At 41.1% G+C, this 18,834-nt stretch overlaps 1 long non-coding RNA gene across 1 annotated transcript; it reads right to left on the reverse strand.

Annotated features, from left to right (window-relative positions):
- Window positions 1–5,177: 5,177 nt before the first annotated feature.
- LOC139535217 (uncharacterized) lies at window positions 5,178–6,764 on the reverse strand. The gene is made up of 5 exons (XR_011667080.1): window positions 6,691–6,764; window positions 6,400–6,584; window positions 6,195–6,298; window positions 5,991–6,093; window positions 5,178–5,828 (listed from the first exon to the last, which is right to left on the reverse strand). It is a non-coding gene; the product is annotated as an uncharacterized lncRNA (long non-coding RNA).
- Window positions 6,765–18,834: the final 12,070 nt, after the last annotated feature.

Here is an 18,834-nt window from a genome sequence, read left to right on the forward strand (position 1 = left end):
TGTGGTGAAAGCACAGTTTTTTTTGCAATCAAGGATTTTCTACGAGTGACAGATTTGTGTTTATTTTTGAGTTTAATTGTAGTGTGAGCTGCAAGAACAGAGTGTTGTGGATAGCACTTTATTCGTCCATTATAGAACGCTAACGTAAATGTGTCTTTTGTGCAATCTAGATTGTTGAGTGTATAGTATCTGTGGCCTCTCAACAGCTCCAAGAAGCTATCCAGTAGAAAGGAGAGAAGTAAAGCCCTTTTCAGCTTGAGAAGGTACTTGGGAAACTTTAATCATGGAACTTTAATTCACTCTCTCAACGCTGGAGGGGATGATTAAAACAGGGACGAGGATGGAGGTCTTGTCTGTGTTCTGTAGAGTGCAATTAAAGTGGAACTATGCACTAAATCACATACCAGGGATAGACCACCAAAGTCATTTGGATGAAATAGATGAATGGTCTAAGTCACCGACTGACAACAAATGAGATCCGTTGACTAGTGTTCCATACGGAATAGCGTTGACGCGTTTGCCTCATTGCTGTGAGTCTTGGTTTGTTTTCATTTTTTACATCAAAGCAGATCAATAATGGGATTGCGTCGGTGGTGTGTGTTTAGTAGTGCATGAATGCACAAATCAGTGTGTAGACGTGTGCATGCCTGCGTATGTGACGTGCCTCTGCGTAAGTGTGAAGCAACCTTCCAAGGTGAATTTAGACTCCGAGGGGGTAAAGAAGGAGAGTTTACTCAGTCAAGAAGGCCTATATCTGTTATTCTCCTCAAGGTCTCATCACAGAGAACTCTAACAGTGCCGAGAAAGGGGATATCTACAAGACTCACTGTCATATTTTAAACTAAAGAGATCAACAAATGGTAAAACAAATCAGGTTTTGGTAGAGTAGAATGCTTGAACCAAAGTCAATACAATAGTAAAACAACTATCTTGCCGATCACAGGCCAGTGACAAAGAAAGTGATCGAAATACATCAGTCCATAGGCAATTATGTATTTAGAAATGTAACGGTGTAAACAACATGCAACTAAAGCGTGTTAGTCTCAGTGAGTGTGTTTCTATGTGACTTAGAAGTGTTTCCAGACAGGAAATGTGTAACATGTTGACTAGACCGGGAGCGTGCGTTCACACACCAGACACGATCAGGACACGCAGGTTGAAATATCTAAACAAACTCTGAACCAACTGTATTCATTTGGGGAAAGGTCGAAAATCATGAAACATTTATGACAATTTTGCTAGCTAACTTGCTGTTGCTAGCTAATTAGTCCTGGGATATACACATTGCGTTGTTATTTTACCTGAAATGCACAAGGTCCTCTAGTCTGACAATTAATCTACTGATAAAAGAGTAAACCGGGTTCGTTTCTAGTAAAATCTCCTCCTTCTGGTGTCTTCCTTCTTCTTCTTTGGACTTTTTATGGCAGTTGGCAACCAACTTTAAGGTGCATTACCACCACCAACTGGACTGGAGTGTGCACCTCAGTTTCTTTCAATCCCCCACGCGGGTATATGCTCCTAAAAACCAATGAGGAGATGAGAGAGGCGGGACTTGCAGTGCATCAAGCGTCACAAATAGAACCAAGTTCTATTTTAGTGCCTGGCTACGTAGACTCTCATTGACGTGCGTGAGCAGTGTGGATGCAATGGTTGAATAACATGTACGTGTACATTTATTTTGGGATCAGCATATAAGAGAGAGTAATTCCATTACACTGATCCCCAGTCTGCTGAAAGCATCTCAGCCATTTGTGTTCATTTACCAGGGGCGCTGTTGTGGCTTGTGAGCTTGTTGCCATAGTAACCGCAGTTTGACACCAAGGGTGTTTACACTGTAATCCCCAAGGACTTTTTAACTCAAATACTTCTAGTAAATTGAACACAATGTCAGTGAAAAGGAATTACTACTTAAAATGTTCATGTGGTACTGACTGAAAACTAAATGAGAAGTCACATCAACTCTAATGATAACAAATTAACTTTTTTTCCAGCATGCTCTACCCGCAGGTAGATAAAAAAAAAAAAATGTTTTTAAAATCTGTGTATTTGCATATACATTGAGTGATTAATCTTACGCTACACAAAGATAAATAACATATTTTTCTAAACTAATCCAATCATTTTGTTATATTTTTTAATGAAATGGTTTTTCTTGTTTTTTAAAATATTTTTTATTTTTTTTATTGACGAATTCAAGAACCATGTCACTAACAAATACAGTCATGGGTGGTACAATTCACTCAAAAAGGCAAGGCATTCCGGAAAATTATATTGGAGGTGTGGCTTAATGAGGGCGACCCCCTATAGGCAGAAGTGACACTTGAAAATGGGCAAACCACAATAAATACATGTTTACTGAGATACTGTGGCTGATTCATATTTCCTCCAATAGCAGTGGATACCTGTATTGTACCTGTTCCTGTCCTTTTCATTTTGAACTCTGCTTTGAAAGTTTTGCATTATATTTTTTGTTTCTTCCAGAAACCTGTGCATATTTTTTGAGATTGACGAGAAATAGCAAGTGCTTAGAATGACATCCATCCAAGCAGTGTTGACGATCACGTAGAGGGAACTAAAGGGGGTCATGATTTTCTAATGTACTGGGATTGTAGTGTGTGGGTATTTGAGTTGGTGTATAGGCAAGGAAGGATCGTATCATACTTCATTTGTCGCCTTTCTACAGCTCTACACAAAACAACCCAAACGAGTCAATGATCTGCCAAGTAAACATTTAAAATGATAAAGACCATAAAACATTTTCTTAAGAACTCAAATATAAAATAGATAAAAATCGCAACGTTAAATGAATTTAATTCCCCAAGAATGGTAATCTAATTGTTCCGGAGAATACCTTTTATTTAGAAATGTGGTGTCATAACAATACACATAATCTAGCCTTTTAATTGGGAAACATTTTACTGCTGGCAGCCTCTTTTTTCTGTGTCTGTGTCTCTCTGTACCCATCAGAGTACTTAAGGATGGTTCCCTACACAGTAGCAACCAAATTACATTGGATAGATCAATCAACTCTTCAAACACATCTGTTTAATAATGTATAGATACATTTAGAGGATAACCGATGCTTCAAACCATTGAGCTATCTTAGGAGAGTTCTGTACCAGGGTGAAATTGCAGCAGTACTGCAATGGTACAGATACAGATCTTCTAAAAGCTTGAGGTAAGATAATGAAAGTGGTTTAGTGTTTCTAATGGACTTGGAACCGATCAACGGGACTGGAGTTTGGTGGTTTGAGTGGGTCTGTTCTCATAATTGCTTTTACATAGTATTTGTAAGTCGCTCTGGATAAGAGCGTCTGCTAAATGACCTAAATGTAAATGTAATGTATTTATTTAGCATTGTGAGTATTCACGTGGTTTTGGGTAAGGAGAGTGAAATATTTATTTTTTGCATTGCGTGCTTGTACCAGACAGCAGAAGTCACTCCTTCAGCATAATTGCCTCAAGGTGCTGGTCTGGGCACTGTACTTATAGTAATAGTTTTTCATATTATTAGTACTGCGTACTTGAGTTTGTGCACTCAGAAGTGAATACTCCTCAGCAATTTATAACAATTGTTACCAGAAAGGTGAGTTCCAGACCTTTCTAGAACTACGCAGAATTAGTTATTGTTGATGGCCATCTCATGAAAAATTATTTCTTTTGGGTATGTCTATTTACACTGACATCTATATTTTGCCTTAACGTTCGAGAGGTAAAAAAAATCCTATATAATTGTTTTCCTATTCAACAAAAGTGGGGAAATAGGGCTTAAAATGACTGAAACACTTTATAAATATAGTAACAATGTAAGGGGTTTGTACTGGCGGCAGAGAAGTCAGGCGCAGGAGAGCAAAAACTGTGTTACAACGGCGCAGTTTAATAATCAAAACCACCGAAAACAGAACAATATCAATCAATGGGGACAAAACCCGTCGCACACCAGAATAACGTGCCAAGCACTTACAACAAACAGTTCCGGACAAGGACATGGGGGGAACAGAGGGTTAAATACACAACATGAAATTATGGAATTGAAACCAGGTGGGTGGGAAGACAAGACAAAACAAATGGAAAATGACAAGTGGATCGATGATGGCTAGAAGACCGGCAACGCCGACAGCCGAACGCCGCCCGAACAAGGAGAGGAACCAACTTCGGCGGAAGTCGTGACAAACAAATTATTAACATTTGACCTTTCTTATAACTGTAAAATAAAGATGATCACATTTAGTGACAGTACAAATTTGGCCCCATTTCATATAACTGACGACAAAGCATTTTCTGCCAAGCTTCCTCTGAGTAACGTAGATACCATTCAAATGTCTGCAGACTCCTTACAACTTCAGCTTTGAGGATGAAGTGATTTTGTCCCTCTGTGACCAAGGGAAAGTGGTCTCATTTCAATTCGACAAAATTATTTAGTAATTTTTCATGTTGAGAGTTCCAATTCTGGCTAAAAATATCAGTGAGACAAGACCACGGTTGATGAAATTGCTGGCTGTCCCCTTTCATATGCCGTCTCCCAGTTGTAACGTCGGATTCCAAATCAAAGGCCCCGGGGCTTTGTTTCTTTATATATATATTTTTTTTTTACTCCGTCGGGCTCTCAAATTTTTTGGTGCATCAGAAGGTTTTGTCTCATTATGTCAGTCACTGACAGTCACTCAATTAGCCATGTCAGCTAACAGTTTTTTGATTGGTAAGTTAGTCGAGCCAGCTATCTAAACTTGTAGTAATCATGGCCGAATACCGACCGGGTAGGGCATGCAGGGCACGTGATCCCAAATGTCCCCCAGCCAAAAAGTGTCCCTCCCCTGCGTCACAATGGCATTCGATAAACTATTAGCGTACGTTGCTATATCAACGGTGTGATGACCTAATGATTCGAATTTGGAGATCATTACAGCCTAAATTACGTTATTTTCATCATCGCTATACAAACAAGGCTGATTTCCATGATCATTTCGCTATTTAAACAAGTTTTGTTTAGCTAACAAAATGAAAACATTACTTCAAACTACTTTTGGGCACCTTTTTAACATGAAATCCATGTCTTAAACTTTGCTATGTTTTGGAAATAGTCAGATAATTTCCATTCATATGCAAATCCGTTTGATTCATACACTGGCTTGTCTGGCTGTCATGTTTTTATTTTAACCTGCCCTTCCCTTGTCTACACTGAAATAATACAATTTCAGTAGTCCTCTATTACGATTCATTTTTTTCCTATCTCGCATAGCTCATTACACCCTTGTGGTTGAATATATATACAGTATATGCATCTATTGTAGGTCCTAGGATACAACAATGAATCATGTGGAACAAATCAATTCCATCAAAGGATACCTTACAACTTACAATAATTAGCACCTTGTGAAACATCTGTGAAAACCAACCTGGCAATATTTAAGATTGTAATACATAAACGTAGATATTATTTTTGGTACAGTTGTGTCATTCATTTATTTTCACAGATTTTTTGAACACTCACATGGTAATCATAGACTAAAAGTCTGAATTCTGCTGTGTGGAATATAGAGAAGGTGGTTGCTGTGTGGGTTTGAGGTTCTGCCTGTCACTTGTTCTCAACAGACAGCCAGTCTCAGATGGGGGACTTGAAGAGGGAGACTGCAAAGTCCAGACACTGCTGCTCTCTTTGTTCTGAGCGTTTCCACTGCTAGTGTTTTTAATTCATCTGTGTATCTCAGTACTGTGCCCAGTATGATAGAGCAAGAAAACTTTCTTAGCAGTTAATGATATTAACTGTAGGTGATGTAATGAAAAGTTGGAGGGTGGTTGGTAATGGAGGAAATCAGGTGGATCCACGTCTGGGTGTTGGGCAGAGTTAAAGGGAACAGGGTAGGAGACAGACGTAAACAAGCAAACACATAAGTTAGCCTTTACTGTGAGAATATTTGATGGATTAGTGCAGTGTTATAAATGGGAGATGCTGTATGTACTTTTAAACAGTTTTGGAAGGTATAGCCTACCTCAAGCTGGTCCCCCTCACACTCAGAGCACAGAGAATCAAACTGATCTGAACTGGTTCTGGTAGATGGGATACCTCCTAGGGGTCTTGGACAGTCGATGGTCCTAAAGTCATTTGGAGAGGTAAATTGAAGTGGTACATTTTTATAAGCTCAGCATAACTACCATTTCTTGCTTTCTCGAATGTCAACCAAAGCTTAACCTACTTTGTCTATTGGGCTTAACCGAAGTGTAGGGTGTCAGTGCTTTCAGTGGTCGACCGTCCAACTGCTCCAACTGGAGAAGAATGTTGGCTTCCGCTAAGGTAACCCTATGAAGACAAAGAGAAAAATATAAGTGCTAGGGAAACTAAAACCATCTTCAGGTTATTTTGTTTGCAAATAGTTATTATCTGAGATGTTTTGTATTCACCTTAACAGATGGTGGCCCCAGCTAGGAGCAAAAGTGCAGTGAGGTTTCCCAGGTCTCGCCTTCCTTTCCTACTTCTTCCAAACCAAGTAATTCGCCCGGATGTCGAAGCACTTGTTCCCCTTCTTGATTCTGCTCCGGTAGCTCTCCTTCTGTTTCTCCTGTACCTTGTCGATGTTCAGTTTCACCTTGATTGATAACAGGAATAAATGCAATTATATTTCACATAATTTTTTACCTCCTTCCTCGGAGGCCTGGACGCTGCTGTGAATGACCTTCAGGTTGTTCTCCCACCGTTCCTGGTACCCGCCAAGGGACTTGCCCATGGCAGTCTTGAGGGTCTGGTTGGTCCATTCACCAAACCTGGAGGGGGTAGGAATGCGATATCTATTGAGAATGTAAGATATTGAAATATGTCTGATTATGTACCATGGATAAACAAAAACGAAACAAAAAAATTAAATAAAACAAACCATTGGTGACAGAATATAACCTATAACATCCATACCTTGTTCCAGCATTCATGACCTCAGTCACTCGAGGACCTCAGGAGAACCGTGGGTGTTGAAGATGTCCATCATCGCCTTGGATGTGGCCTCGCCAGTTTCGTCCTTGATGGGTATCATACAAAACAAAAATACATTTTTGGTTCCAAGCATCCTTTTTAATGGGTTACAGAAGGGAATTTAGAGTTAAGTACGTTCTCTTCCTTTACTGAACTTCCTGGATATTGCCTCCACCCACTTGGTAAAGTGATCGGTCGCTGTCAGACAGCAGCTGTTGCCATTCCTGGATTTCGTGAAGGGTCCGATGAAGTCCACCCCTAACATTTAAAGTGTTAGAGAGAATATGACTTTATTCTTATCCATATCTGTGTCATACAGTAAGCAGATTTTCATATTCGTAAGGATACTGACACACACACACTCTATAATATTGAACTCTGCTGTGGTCAAATAAAGCAACCATTACAAAACAACTTATTTTGAGTTGAATTGGGACACTTACTGATCATGAGCCATGGTGAAACACTTTTGATGGGCTTCAACTCCGGCACCACAGTCTTTACCCTCTCAAACTTCTGGCAGGCTACACAGCGTACTGACCTTTAAGCAAAATGTGACACATTTAAACATTGTGTGCTCTCTGATATGACATTAATTGAAGTCATAATAATTTCAGAAATAATTGAATGTGATTGATTAACAAAAGGTTATTTCACTTGCCCAGCTGTCCACCTCCTTGACAATTCCCTGTCAGAAGAAGCGTAGGTTGAGTTTGGCAATCATGCTCTTCAATCCGAATTGGGCAGCATGCATCTCGGTCAGCACGGCCTCCTTCTCCTCTTTAGTAAAAATCACCCTCCTGTGTGGCTGGCAATCCTTCCTCCGTAGGTACTGTGATTGCCTAACAAGTTGAAAGAGATGAGTTGTTGAAATACTCAAGTCTAAGTACATTTGCACTGCTGCCTTTCTCGCTCTCTGTTTCTCTCTCTCCATCTCTCCGTCGGTCTTCCACTCTCTTTCCACCTCTCTCACTTCCATCCCTTCTTTCTCACTTTCTTCCTCTCTCTGTGTCTGTCTAGAGAAGACACCTAGTTAAGGGCATTTGGAATTACCATAATTGCTTACACCTATCCATTTGATTGATCAGGTTTAACTTATAGCTAGACAGCTCAATATGACAGACATATAACTATACCAGTGGAGGCTGCTGAGGGGAGGACGGTTCATAATAATGGCTGGAATGGAGTCAATAGAATGGTATCAACCACGTGTTTGATATCATTCCATTAACTCCATTACAGACATTATTATGAGCCATCCTCCCCTCAGCAGCCTCCACTGAACTAGATGTACAGCTAGCAACATGTAGAGGACCAACTAGCTAGATGGAAAATGGTTGTTGAAAAATGGTTGTACATTGCTAAATCGGCCCAGTTAACTGCTTAACGTTACCCTGAATTGTGAATTTCTCTGAATGTTGTGCCTCTTGTCGAGATCGGTGGTGCCTTCATAGTACTTTGCCTGGTTGGAAAGATAAAAGAAAATCTCCTCGAGGGATGCCATTGAAGTGCAAGCTACATACAAACAGAAAGCTACAATAACAGTTACAGTACCTAGCTAGCTAACTGGCAGCTTCATTAAATAGTACCCACAAAACACCAGTAACAACAAGCAATGCAGGTGTAGAGGCACGGTGGCTAGGAAAAACTCCCTAGAAAGGCCAGAACCTAGGAAGAAACCTAGAGAGGATCCAGGCTATGAGGGGTGGCCAATCCTCTTCTGGCTGTGCCGGGTGGAGATTATAACAGAACGTGGCTAAGATGTTCAAATGTTCATAGATGACCAGCAGAGTCAAATAATAATAATCACAGTGGTTGTAGAGGGTGCATCAGGTCAGCACCTCAGGAGTAAATGTCAGTTGGCTTTTCAAAGCCGATCATTCAGAGTATCTCTGCCGCTCCTGCTGTCTCTAGAGAGTTGAAAACAGCAGGTCTGGGACAGGTAGCACGTCTGGTGAACAGGTCAGGGTTCCATAGTCGCAGGCAGAACAGTTGAAACTGGAGCAGCAGCACGACCAGGTGGACCTGGGACAGCAAGGAGTCATCAGGCCAGGTAGTCCTGAGGCATGGTCCTAGGGCTCAGGTCCTCCGAGAGAAAGAAAGAAAAAGAGAGAATTAGAGAGAGCATACTTAAATTCACACAGGACACCGGATAAGACAGGAGAAATACTCCAGATATAAGAGACTGACCCTAGCCCCCCCGACACAAACTATTGCATCATAAGTACTGGAGACTGAGACAGCAGTGGTCGGGAGACACTGTGGCCCCATCCGACGATACCCCCGGACAGGGCCAAACAGGCAGGATATAACCCCACCCACTTTGCCAAACCACAGCCCCCACACCACTAGAGGGATATCTTCAACCACCAACTTACCATTCTGAGACAAGGCCCGAGTATAGCCCACGAAGATCTCCCCCACGGCACGAACCCGAGGGGGACGCCAACCCGGACAGGAAGATCACGTCAGTGACTCAACCCACTCAAGTGACGCACGCCTCCTAGGGACGGCATGGAAGAGCACCAGTAAGCCAGTGACTCAGCCCCTGTAATAGGGTTTGAGGCACAGAATCCCAGTGGAGAGAGAGGAACCGGCCAGGCAGAGACAGCCAGGGCGGTTCGTTGCTCCAGTGCCTTTCCGTTCACCTTCACACTCCTGGGCCAGACTACACTCAATCATAGGACCTACTGAAGAGATGAGTCTTCAGTAAAGACTTAAAGGTTGAGACCAAGTCTGCATCTCTCACATGGATAGGCAGACCATTCCATAAAAATGGAGCTCTAAAGGAGAAAGCCCTGCCTCCAGCTGTTTGCTTAGAAATTCTAGGGACAATTAGGAGGCCTGCGTCTTGTGACTGTAGCGTACGTGTAGGTATGTACGACAGGACCAAATTGGAAAGATAGGTAGGAGTAAGCCCATGTAATGCTTTGTAGGTTAGCAGTAAAACCTTATAATCAGCCCTAGCCTTAACAGGAAGCCAGTGTAGAGAGGCTAGCACTGGAGTAATATGATCACATTTTTTGGTTCTAGTCAAGATTCTAGCAGCCGTGTTTAGCACTAACTGAAGTTTATTTAGTACTTTATCCGGATAGCTGGAAAGTAGAGCTTTGCAGTAGTCTAACCTAGAAGTGACAAAAGCATGGATTCATTTTTCTGCATTTTTGGACAGAAAGTTTCAGATTTTTGCAATGTTATGTAGATGGAAAAATAGCTGTCCTTGAAACAGTCCTGATATGTTCGTCAAAAGAGATCAGGGTCCAGAGAAACAGCGAGGTCCTTCACAGTTTTACTTGAGACGACTGTACAACCATCAAGATTAATTATCAGATTCAACAGAAGATCTTTGTTTCTTGGGACCTAGAACTAGCATCTCTGTTTTGTCCGAGATTAAAAGTAAAACATTTGCCGCCATCCACTTCCTTATGTCTGAAACACAGGCTTCCAGGGAGGGCAATTTTGGGGCTTCACCATGTTTCATCGAAATGTACAGCTGTGTGTCGTCCGCATAGCAGTGGAAGTTAACATTATGTTTCAAAATGACATCACCAAGAGGTAAAATATATAGTGAAAACAATAGTGGTCCTAAAACGGAGCCTTGAGGAACAATTTACAGTTGATTGTCAGAGGACAAACCATCCACAGAGACAAACTGATATCTTCCCAACAAATATGATCTAAACCAGGCCAGAACTTGTCCGTGTAGACCAATTTGGGTTTCCAATCTCTCCAAAAGAATGTGGTGATTGATGGTATCAAAAGCAGCACTAAGGTCTAGGAGCACGAGGACAGATGCAGAGCCTCGGTCTGACGGCATTAAAAGGTAATTTACCACATTCACAAGTGCAGTCTCAGTGCTATGATGGGGTCTAAAACTAGAGTGAAGCGTTTCGTATACATTGTTTGTCTTCAGGAAGGCAGTGAGTTGCTGCGCAACAGCTATTCCAACATTTTTTGAGAGGAATGGGAGATTCGATATAGGCCGATAGTTTTAAAAATATTTTTGGGGCCAAGGTTTGGCTTTTTCAAGAGAGGCTTAATTACTGCTACTTTTAGTGAGTTTGGTACACGTCCGGTGGATAGAGAGCCGTTTATAATGTTCAACATAGGAGGGCCAAGCACAGGAAGCAGCTCTTTCAGTAGTTTAGTTGGAATAGGGTCCAGTATGCAGCTTGAAGGTTTAGAGGCCATGAATATTTTCATCAATGTGTCAAGAGATATAGTATTAAAAAACTTGACTGTCTCCCTTGATCCTAGGTCCTGGCAGAGTTGTGCAGACTCAGGAGAACTGAGCTTTGGAGAAATACGCAGATTTAAAGAGTAGTCCGTAATTTGCTTTCTAAAGATCATGATCTTTTCGTCAAAGAAGTTCATGAATTTATCACTGCTGAAGTGAAAGCCATCCTCTCTTGGGGAATTCTGCTTTTTAGTTAGCTTTGTGACAGTATAAAAAATAATTTTGGGATTGTTCATATTTTCTTCAATTAAGTTGGAAAAATAGGATTATCGAGCAGCAGTGAAGGCTCTTCGATACTGCACGGTACTGTCTTTCCAAGCTGGTCGGAAGTCTAGGGAGCTAGTTTCTTAAGACACATGTTTTTTGTTTTTAGGGGTGTGACTGCATCTAGGTTATTACACAAGGTTAAATTAAGTTCCTCAGTTAGGTGGTTAACTGATTTTTGTACTCTGACGTCCTTGGGTAGGTGGAGGGAGTCTGGAAGGGCATCTAGGAATCTTTGGGTTGTCCGAGAGTTTATAGCACGGCTTTTGATGATCCTTGGTTGGGGTCTGAGCAGATTATTTAATGCGATTGCAAATGTAATAAAATGGTGGTCCGATTGTCCAGGGTTATGAGGAAAAACATTAAGACCCACAACATGTATTCCACTGGACAAAACTAGGTCCAGAGTATGACTGTGGCAGTGAGTAGGTCCGGAGACAAACCCACTGAGTCGATGATGGCCCCGAAAGCCTTTTGGAGTGGGTCTGTGGACTTTTCCATGTGAGCATTAAAGTCACCAAAAATTAGAATATTATCTGCCATAACTACAAGGTTCGATAGGAATTCAGGGGACTCAGTGAGGAATGCTGTATATGGCCCAGGAGGCCTGTAAACAGTAGCTATAAAAAGTGATTGAGTATGCTGCATAGATTTCATGACTAGAAGCTCAAAAGACGAAAACGTCATTTTTTTTGGTAAATTTAAATTTGCTATCGGAAATATTAGCAACACCTCCGCCTTTGCGGGATGCGCGGGGGATGTGGTCACTAGTGTAACCAGGCGGCGAGGCCTCATTTAACACAGTAAATTAATCAGGTTAAGCCATGTTTCAGTCAGGCCAATCACATCAAGATTATGATCAGTGATTAGTTCATTGACTATAACTGCCTTGGAAGGGAGGGATCTAACACTAAGTAGCCCTATTTTGAGATGTGAGGTATCACGATCTCTTTCATTAATGTCAGGAATGGAGGAGGTCTTTATTACAGTGAGATTGCTAAGGCGAACACCGCCATGTTTAGTTTTGCCCAACCTAGATCGAGGCACAGACACGGTCTCAATGGGGATAGCTGAGCTGACTACACTGACTGTGCTAGTGGCAGACTCCACTAAGCTGGCAGGCTGGCTAACAGCCTGCTGCCTGGCCTGCACCCTATCTCATTGTGGAGCTAGGGGAGTTAGAGCCCTGTCTATGTTCATAGATAAGATGGGAGCACCGCTCCAGCTAGGATGGAGTCTGTCACTCCTCAACAGGCCAGGCTTGGTCCTGTTTGTGGGTGAGTCCCAGAAAGAGGGCCAATTGTCTACAAATTCTTTCTTTTGGGAGGGGCAAAAAACATTTTTCAACCAGCGATTAAGTTATGAGACTCTGCTGTAGAGCTCATCACTCCCCCTTCAACAGTGAAGAGGCGACTCCGGGATGCAGAGTTGCAAAGAAAAAGCCATATCTCAGACTGGCCAATAAAAAGAAAAGATTAAGATGGGCAAAAGAACACAGACACTTGACAGAGGAAATCTGCCTAGAAGGCCAGCATCCCGGAGTCGCCTCTTCACTGTTGACGTTGAGACTGGTGTTTTTTGGGTACTATTTAATCAAGCTGCCAGACTTGTGAGGACTTGTGAGGCGTCTGTTTCTCACACTAGACACTCTAATGTACTTGTCCTCTTGCTAAGTTGTGCACATGGGGCCTCCCACTCCTCTTTCTATTCTGGTTAGAGCCAGTTTGCGCTGTTCTTTGAGGGAGTATTTCAAAGCGTTGTACAAGATCTTCAGTTTCTTGGCAATTTCTCGCATGGAATAGCCTTCATTTCTCAGAACAAGAATAGACTGACGAGTTTCAGAAGAAAGTTATTTGTTTCTGGCCATTTTGAGCCTATAATCGAACCCACAAATGCTGATGCTCCAGATACTCAACGAGTCTAAAGAAGGCCAGTTTTATTGCTTCTTTTATCCGCACAACCTTTTTCAGCTGTGCTAACATAATTGCAAAAGGGTTTTCTAATGACCAATTAGCCTTTTAAAACGATAAACTTGGATTAGCTAACACAAAGTGCCATTGGAACACAGGAGTGATGGTTGCTGATAATGGGCCTCTGTACACCTATGTAGATATTCCATTAAAAAAATGCAATTTCCAGCTAAAATAGTAATTTACAATATTAACAATGTCTACACTGTATTTCTGATCAATTTGATGTTATGTTAATGGACAAAAAATTTGCATTTCTTTCAGAAACAAGGACATTTCTAAGTGACCCCAAACTTTTGAATGGTAATGTACACATATACAGTACAGTTAAAAGTTTACACATCTAGACATTCAAAGGTTTTTATTTATTTTTACTATTTTCTACATTGTAGAATAATGTTGAAGACATCAACACTTGAAATAACACATATGGAATGATGTAGTTACCAAAAAAGGGTTAAACAAATATATTTTATATTTGAGATTCTTCAAAGTAGCCACCCTTTGCCTTGATGACAGCTTTGCATACTCTTGGCATTCTCTCAACCAGCTTCATGAGGTAGTCACATGGAATCCTTTTCCAACTGTCTTGAAGGAGTTCCCACATAGGCTGAGCACTTGTTGGCTGCTTTTCCTTCACGCTGCTGTCCAACTCACCCCAGACCATCTCAATTGGGTTGATGTCGGGGGATTGTGGAGGCCAGGTAATCTGATGCAGCACGCCATCACTCTCCTTATTGGCCAAATAGTCCTTACACAGCCTGTTGAAAAACAAATGATAGTCCCACTAAGCGCAAACCAGATGGGATGGCATATCGCTGCAGAATGCTGTGGTAGCCATGCTGGTTAAGTGTGCCTTGAAACCAGTGTAAGAATATTTCCAAGATAAATACACAACGCAGAGGACGAGAGGTCAAGAGTACGAGAGGTCAGGAGGACGAGTACTAACAATCAATGGAAATACTTGTTTTTCTGTAATAGGGAATTATTGATCAATGGTTCAGAGACATGGGAGGATTTGGCCCAGTTTTATTGCAAAGAATTCTAATTTGTCCACCACAGGCTAGTGCTGGGTTATAAAGTATATCCTGTGCATTTGTTCTGTGGCAAGAATCACAGGAGAGAACCACAGGAGAGAATCACTGAGGACAGGTGAGCAAAAATATTGACCATCCACTTCCAAGCATGATTTGTCAGCTTTGAATAAACCTATTTTCCTCCCCCTGATTTGCTTTGGGGTCTGTGTTATTGAAGAGTAACTTCAACTGCTAACATTTGGTGCCGTGACCCGGATTAATTGGTCTGAACAACAAGAAAAACTCAACTGTGTGTTGATTCAGAAGAAAGAGAGAAGGCTGAGCGGAAACCCACTTTGGCGAGTCAACTCTTAATCTCCTGATTGATGGCATAATTGCTGGGTGAGTCTAGACCAATATAATTTTAAAAGAACCAAATCAGGTTGAAATTTCTGCATGCAATGAGTGATACGTATATGTGATGTATAAGGTTCAAGTCCTTTGTTCACTATTATAGGGGTTCAAGTCCTCTATTAAATATTTAGGTACATATAAGTGTCTTATATCGTCTGAAAGCGTTCATTCTTGTTAATTTAACTGCACTGTCCAATTTACAGTAGCTATTACAGCGAAAACATGCCATGCAATTGTTTGAGGACGGCGCCCCCTCTCTTCAAAATATTTTTCCACCGGCACAGGTTTCATAAAGTCTCAAATAGCAATTATATATTCACTTTTTGAAAATCTTCCTCTGATTTGTCATCCAAAGGGTCCAAGCTATAACATGTAGTGTTGTTTTGTTAAATAAACTCCTTCTTTATATCCCAAAAAGTCTGTTTAGTTGGTGCCATTGATTTGACTAATCCCCTCATTCAACTTGCAGAGAAAGGAATCCAAAAATCTACCCCAAAACTTTGTTTCAACAAGTCAAAATACGTTTCTATCTATTCCTCAGATACCCTAAAATGTAATCAAACTATAATATTTCTTACGGAGAGAAGTATGTTCAATAGGAAACTGATTTTAGCAGGTGCGTAATGTCTTCATGGCGCGCGCAAACACACATTTCCAAGACTGTGTCCTTCTGTTAAAACTGATATTTCTTATTATTTTTTGAAGTTACAACCCTGAAACCTTGAACACAGACTGCTGACACCCTGCGGAAGCCATAGGAATTGCATCCAGGGAGCTAATTCTCAATGACCTTTCGCTTGCATTTTTAATTCTGGTTGGTTTTCTTTGGATTTTCTCCTACCATATCTATTATGTTATATACTCCTACATTATTTAAACATTTCCACAAACTTCAAAGTGTTTTCTTTCTAATGGTACCAATTATATGCATATCCTGGCTTCAGGGCCTGAGCTACAGGCAGTTTACTTTGGGCACGTCATTCAGGCAGTAAATGGGGAAAAAAGGGGCCTAGCCCTGAGAAGTTATCTATTGCTTTCAACTCTCTAATGCAGTAGGGGAAGCAAACAGAGAAGTAAAAGAGGCGTGGGGAATAACTCCAGAGGGGAGACATGACTAAGTACAAGGACAGTGGGTAATGGTAAAAAAATATTGTAGCAGGCTCAATGGTGTGGGGTTTCCACGTCACCAAGTTCAATAACAAAACATCCACCAGTAGCACAAATAGAATGCAAATGGGGAGTTTATTAGGGATTTTTATACACTGGGGAAGAAGTGGAAATTCACCAATTACTTCACAGTCCACAAGCTGTTCTCGTTGTCCGTTCCGTTCTCCAGGGGTAATCCTAAAACTCGAGTCCTCAGCCAATCCGGTTCGGGACACAAGGGGGGTAATCCGACAGTCCAGGTCACAACGGGTAATCACACAGATATTGTTCTCTCTTCTCCCACTCTTCTTAACGCACATTTTTGTCTCTCCATTCTCTGCCCCTTTCTTTCAGGTCGCTTCCTCTTTTCCCCCAAGCACTCCCTGGCTTAATGATCCACAGCCTTGCCTTGTTGGGGCAAGAAGTCCAGACTTTGGGGTGGAGCCAGCGGGTTGCAAGATATCTCCCTTCATCTCTCCCTGCCATCTGCCACAATATGTAATAGAGACATTAGGGCCAAAATGGGAAGGTCCTTATCAAGTTTTGCTCATAATGAGGTCAGAAGTAAAAATCCAGGGAAAATCACAATGGATACATGTCACTCATTGCACGGTTGTCCATTTTGATGACAAAGCAGAGCCTGGAGAATATAGAGCTGATTGATTAGCTTATCGGGGGTCAATCTCAGGTGAAGAAGCAAAATGATCACAATCTGATAAGCTTCTATGTTGTATACCGCAGTCATCACATGTTTTCCTGAAAATCGGGACATGCTAACTTAGGGAAATCTATGTGAAATATCAATTTCTCTTGAAACCAGGACATGTTACTTTCACTTTTTTGTTTCCTTCGTTACAGGTTATGAGAATCTACCGTCTGAAGCTGAAACAATATTCCTTGACCCAAGGACAGTACCCAAAATGATACAAGATCACCGGTGAATTGTTTATTAGAAAAGTCCTTATCAACTAGTGGAACAGAAGAATTCCTCTCTACTGGCAGACTGTCAGAACATAATTTCTCATAGTTATCTATGTGGGACTGATACCAGTGTGGAAGAGCTGGTCACTTTTAAAGGACTTGGTGAAGGATTACCTTGCCAATAGGACGATTTAATATTATTGTCTTGTAGACAATTATTTATTTTGTGAGTTTCCTCCTAATACAGGATGTAGTAGAAATCGTGAGACATCATCATTATATCTGTTAATACTTATTTTCTATAACTTTGTTTGAAATCTATTTCTTATTGTAACAGCAAGTACAATATGCTCTTTGTGTTTATAGAAATGCAAGGTGTTTTAATGTGAATAATTTAATGCTTACTGCTAATGTTTTTCACCGGTCTAATGTCCATTGCTCGTGTTTCTTGGCTTTTTATTGGGCTTTCTGGCACTATAAAGCACTGGACCCTGCATCAGTCGGAACCAGTCAAGAACTGCTCAAAGTCCGCTAAGTAGGGGACTTAACAGCAAAGAGGTTCTTAACAGGGAAGGAAGATATGAGGTTCTGCCCAGTTGTCTAGGACTATACATTTGTAGGATCTTAAATGAATTTATAATGAAGTAATCCTGCAGCAACAGGAAATGTGGATTACAATTTATGGACATTTTTCTGTAGCTATTGCTACATTTCCCGTATGAGAAAATCAAGTCTGACATTTCAAAGTGGAAATTACAAACTTCAAAATACTTTTTAAACCTCAAATGCACTACAAGTTTTCAAAGTTAACCTGCAACAGGGTGATCAAATTAGGATCCTACATCTGTAGGTGGAATATTTTTATATTAAGGTCCTTCAAAATCTCACGGTTTTCCATTACCTTAGCATTGTGGATTGTTTTTGACGCTCATTTAAAGCCAGATCGATCATTGTGTTCCCAAATGTTTTTTGAGTGATCTGGTGTTACATGTGCGATGAATATTTTTCATGTTTGTTGAGATAGTTGGTCAGGTTGTTGAGGTTGCAGTAGCCGCCTTCTTTCCCAAACGCTGTCCCCAGTTGAGAAGTGCAGGCAGTGGAAACCGTACAGGCAGACACTGGTAGCGCAGCCACACAGCCAATCTTTTAATTCATGCCACTTCTATTTAAACAATCTCATGATTTTCTGTCTCTTCCTCTGATGAAGGTCAGGAAGCGAAGGTGTTGGTCTCCCTTTCTGAATAATATCAAGTTTTCCTTGGAAATTACATTTTGAAAGGTATTTGAGGTGCAGTATAGTAGTAGTTTCCATTTTGTTCGGTTGTTTTTCCTAGCTAGTTACAGTAGCTTCGTTCAATTTAAGGGATGCACGTGCCAAATTATGTAGACGCCTAAATGTGCACAGCTCACCCCAGGCATTACCCACACAACATATTTAGGCAATACGCATAAGCCTAATAAACACAACATGTTTAGTAGGCCTACTGTAAGTGTTTCCTGTAGGGTTTATTAACTGCATTTGGGTCGGGTGTGCAATCCGGCAGTGTCAATTTTGCATACGCTTTGAATTTATGGCGACTTTGTGTGAAGCAAATACGCTTTGCTAAAGGCTCCCATGGACAACATTTTTGGATAATGTGCTATTTATTTTTTGGCTAATCTGATGCTGCGCATTTTGTTTAGGGCTAGCATTAGTTCCAACATGTTGTAATTTCCGGGGTCTTTTTTCGTGAACCAATGTTACTCCCTGATGCTGACCCTGTTTAGTAACAGTGACTGGAGTCATGAACCTCCACTCACATCACAATTTGAATGGATGGGGACATTGGGGATGAAGGCATGCATACCCTGGTGCCTTTCCTGAAGTTTTAGTTTATTTTTTATTTTATTTTTTTGCACAAAAAC

Source organism: Salvelinus alpinus, chromosome 12, assembly GCF_045679555.1.
Source record: "Salvelinus alpinus chromosome 12, SLU_Salpinus.1, whole genome shotgun sequence".
Taxonomy (NCBI): Eukaryota; Metazoa; Chordata; class Actinopteri; order Salmoniformes; family Salmonidae; genus Salvelinus; species Salvelinus alpinus.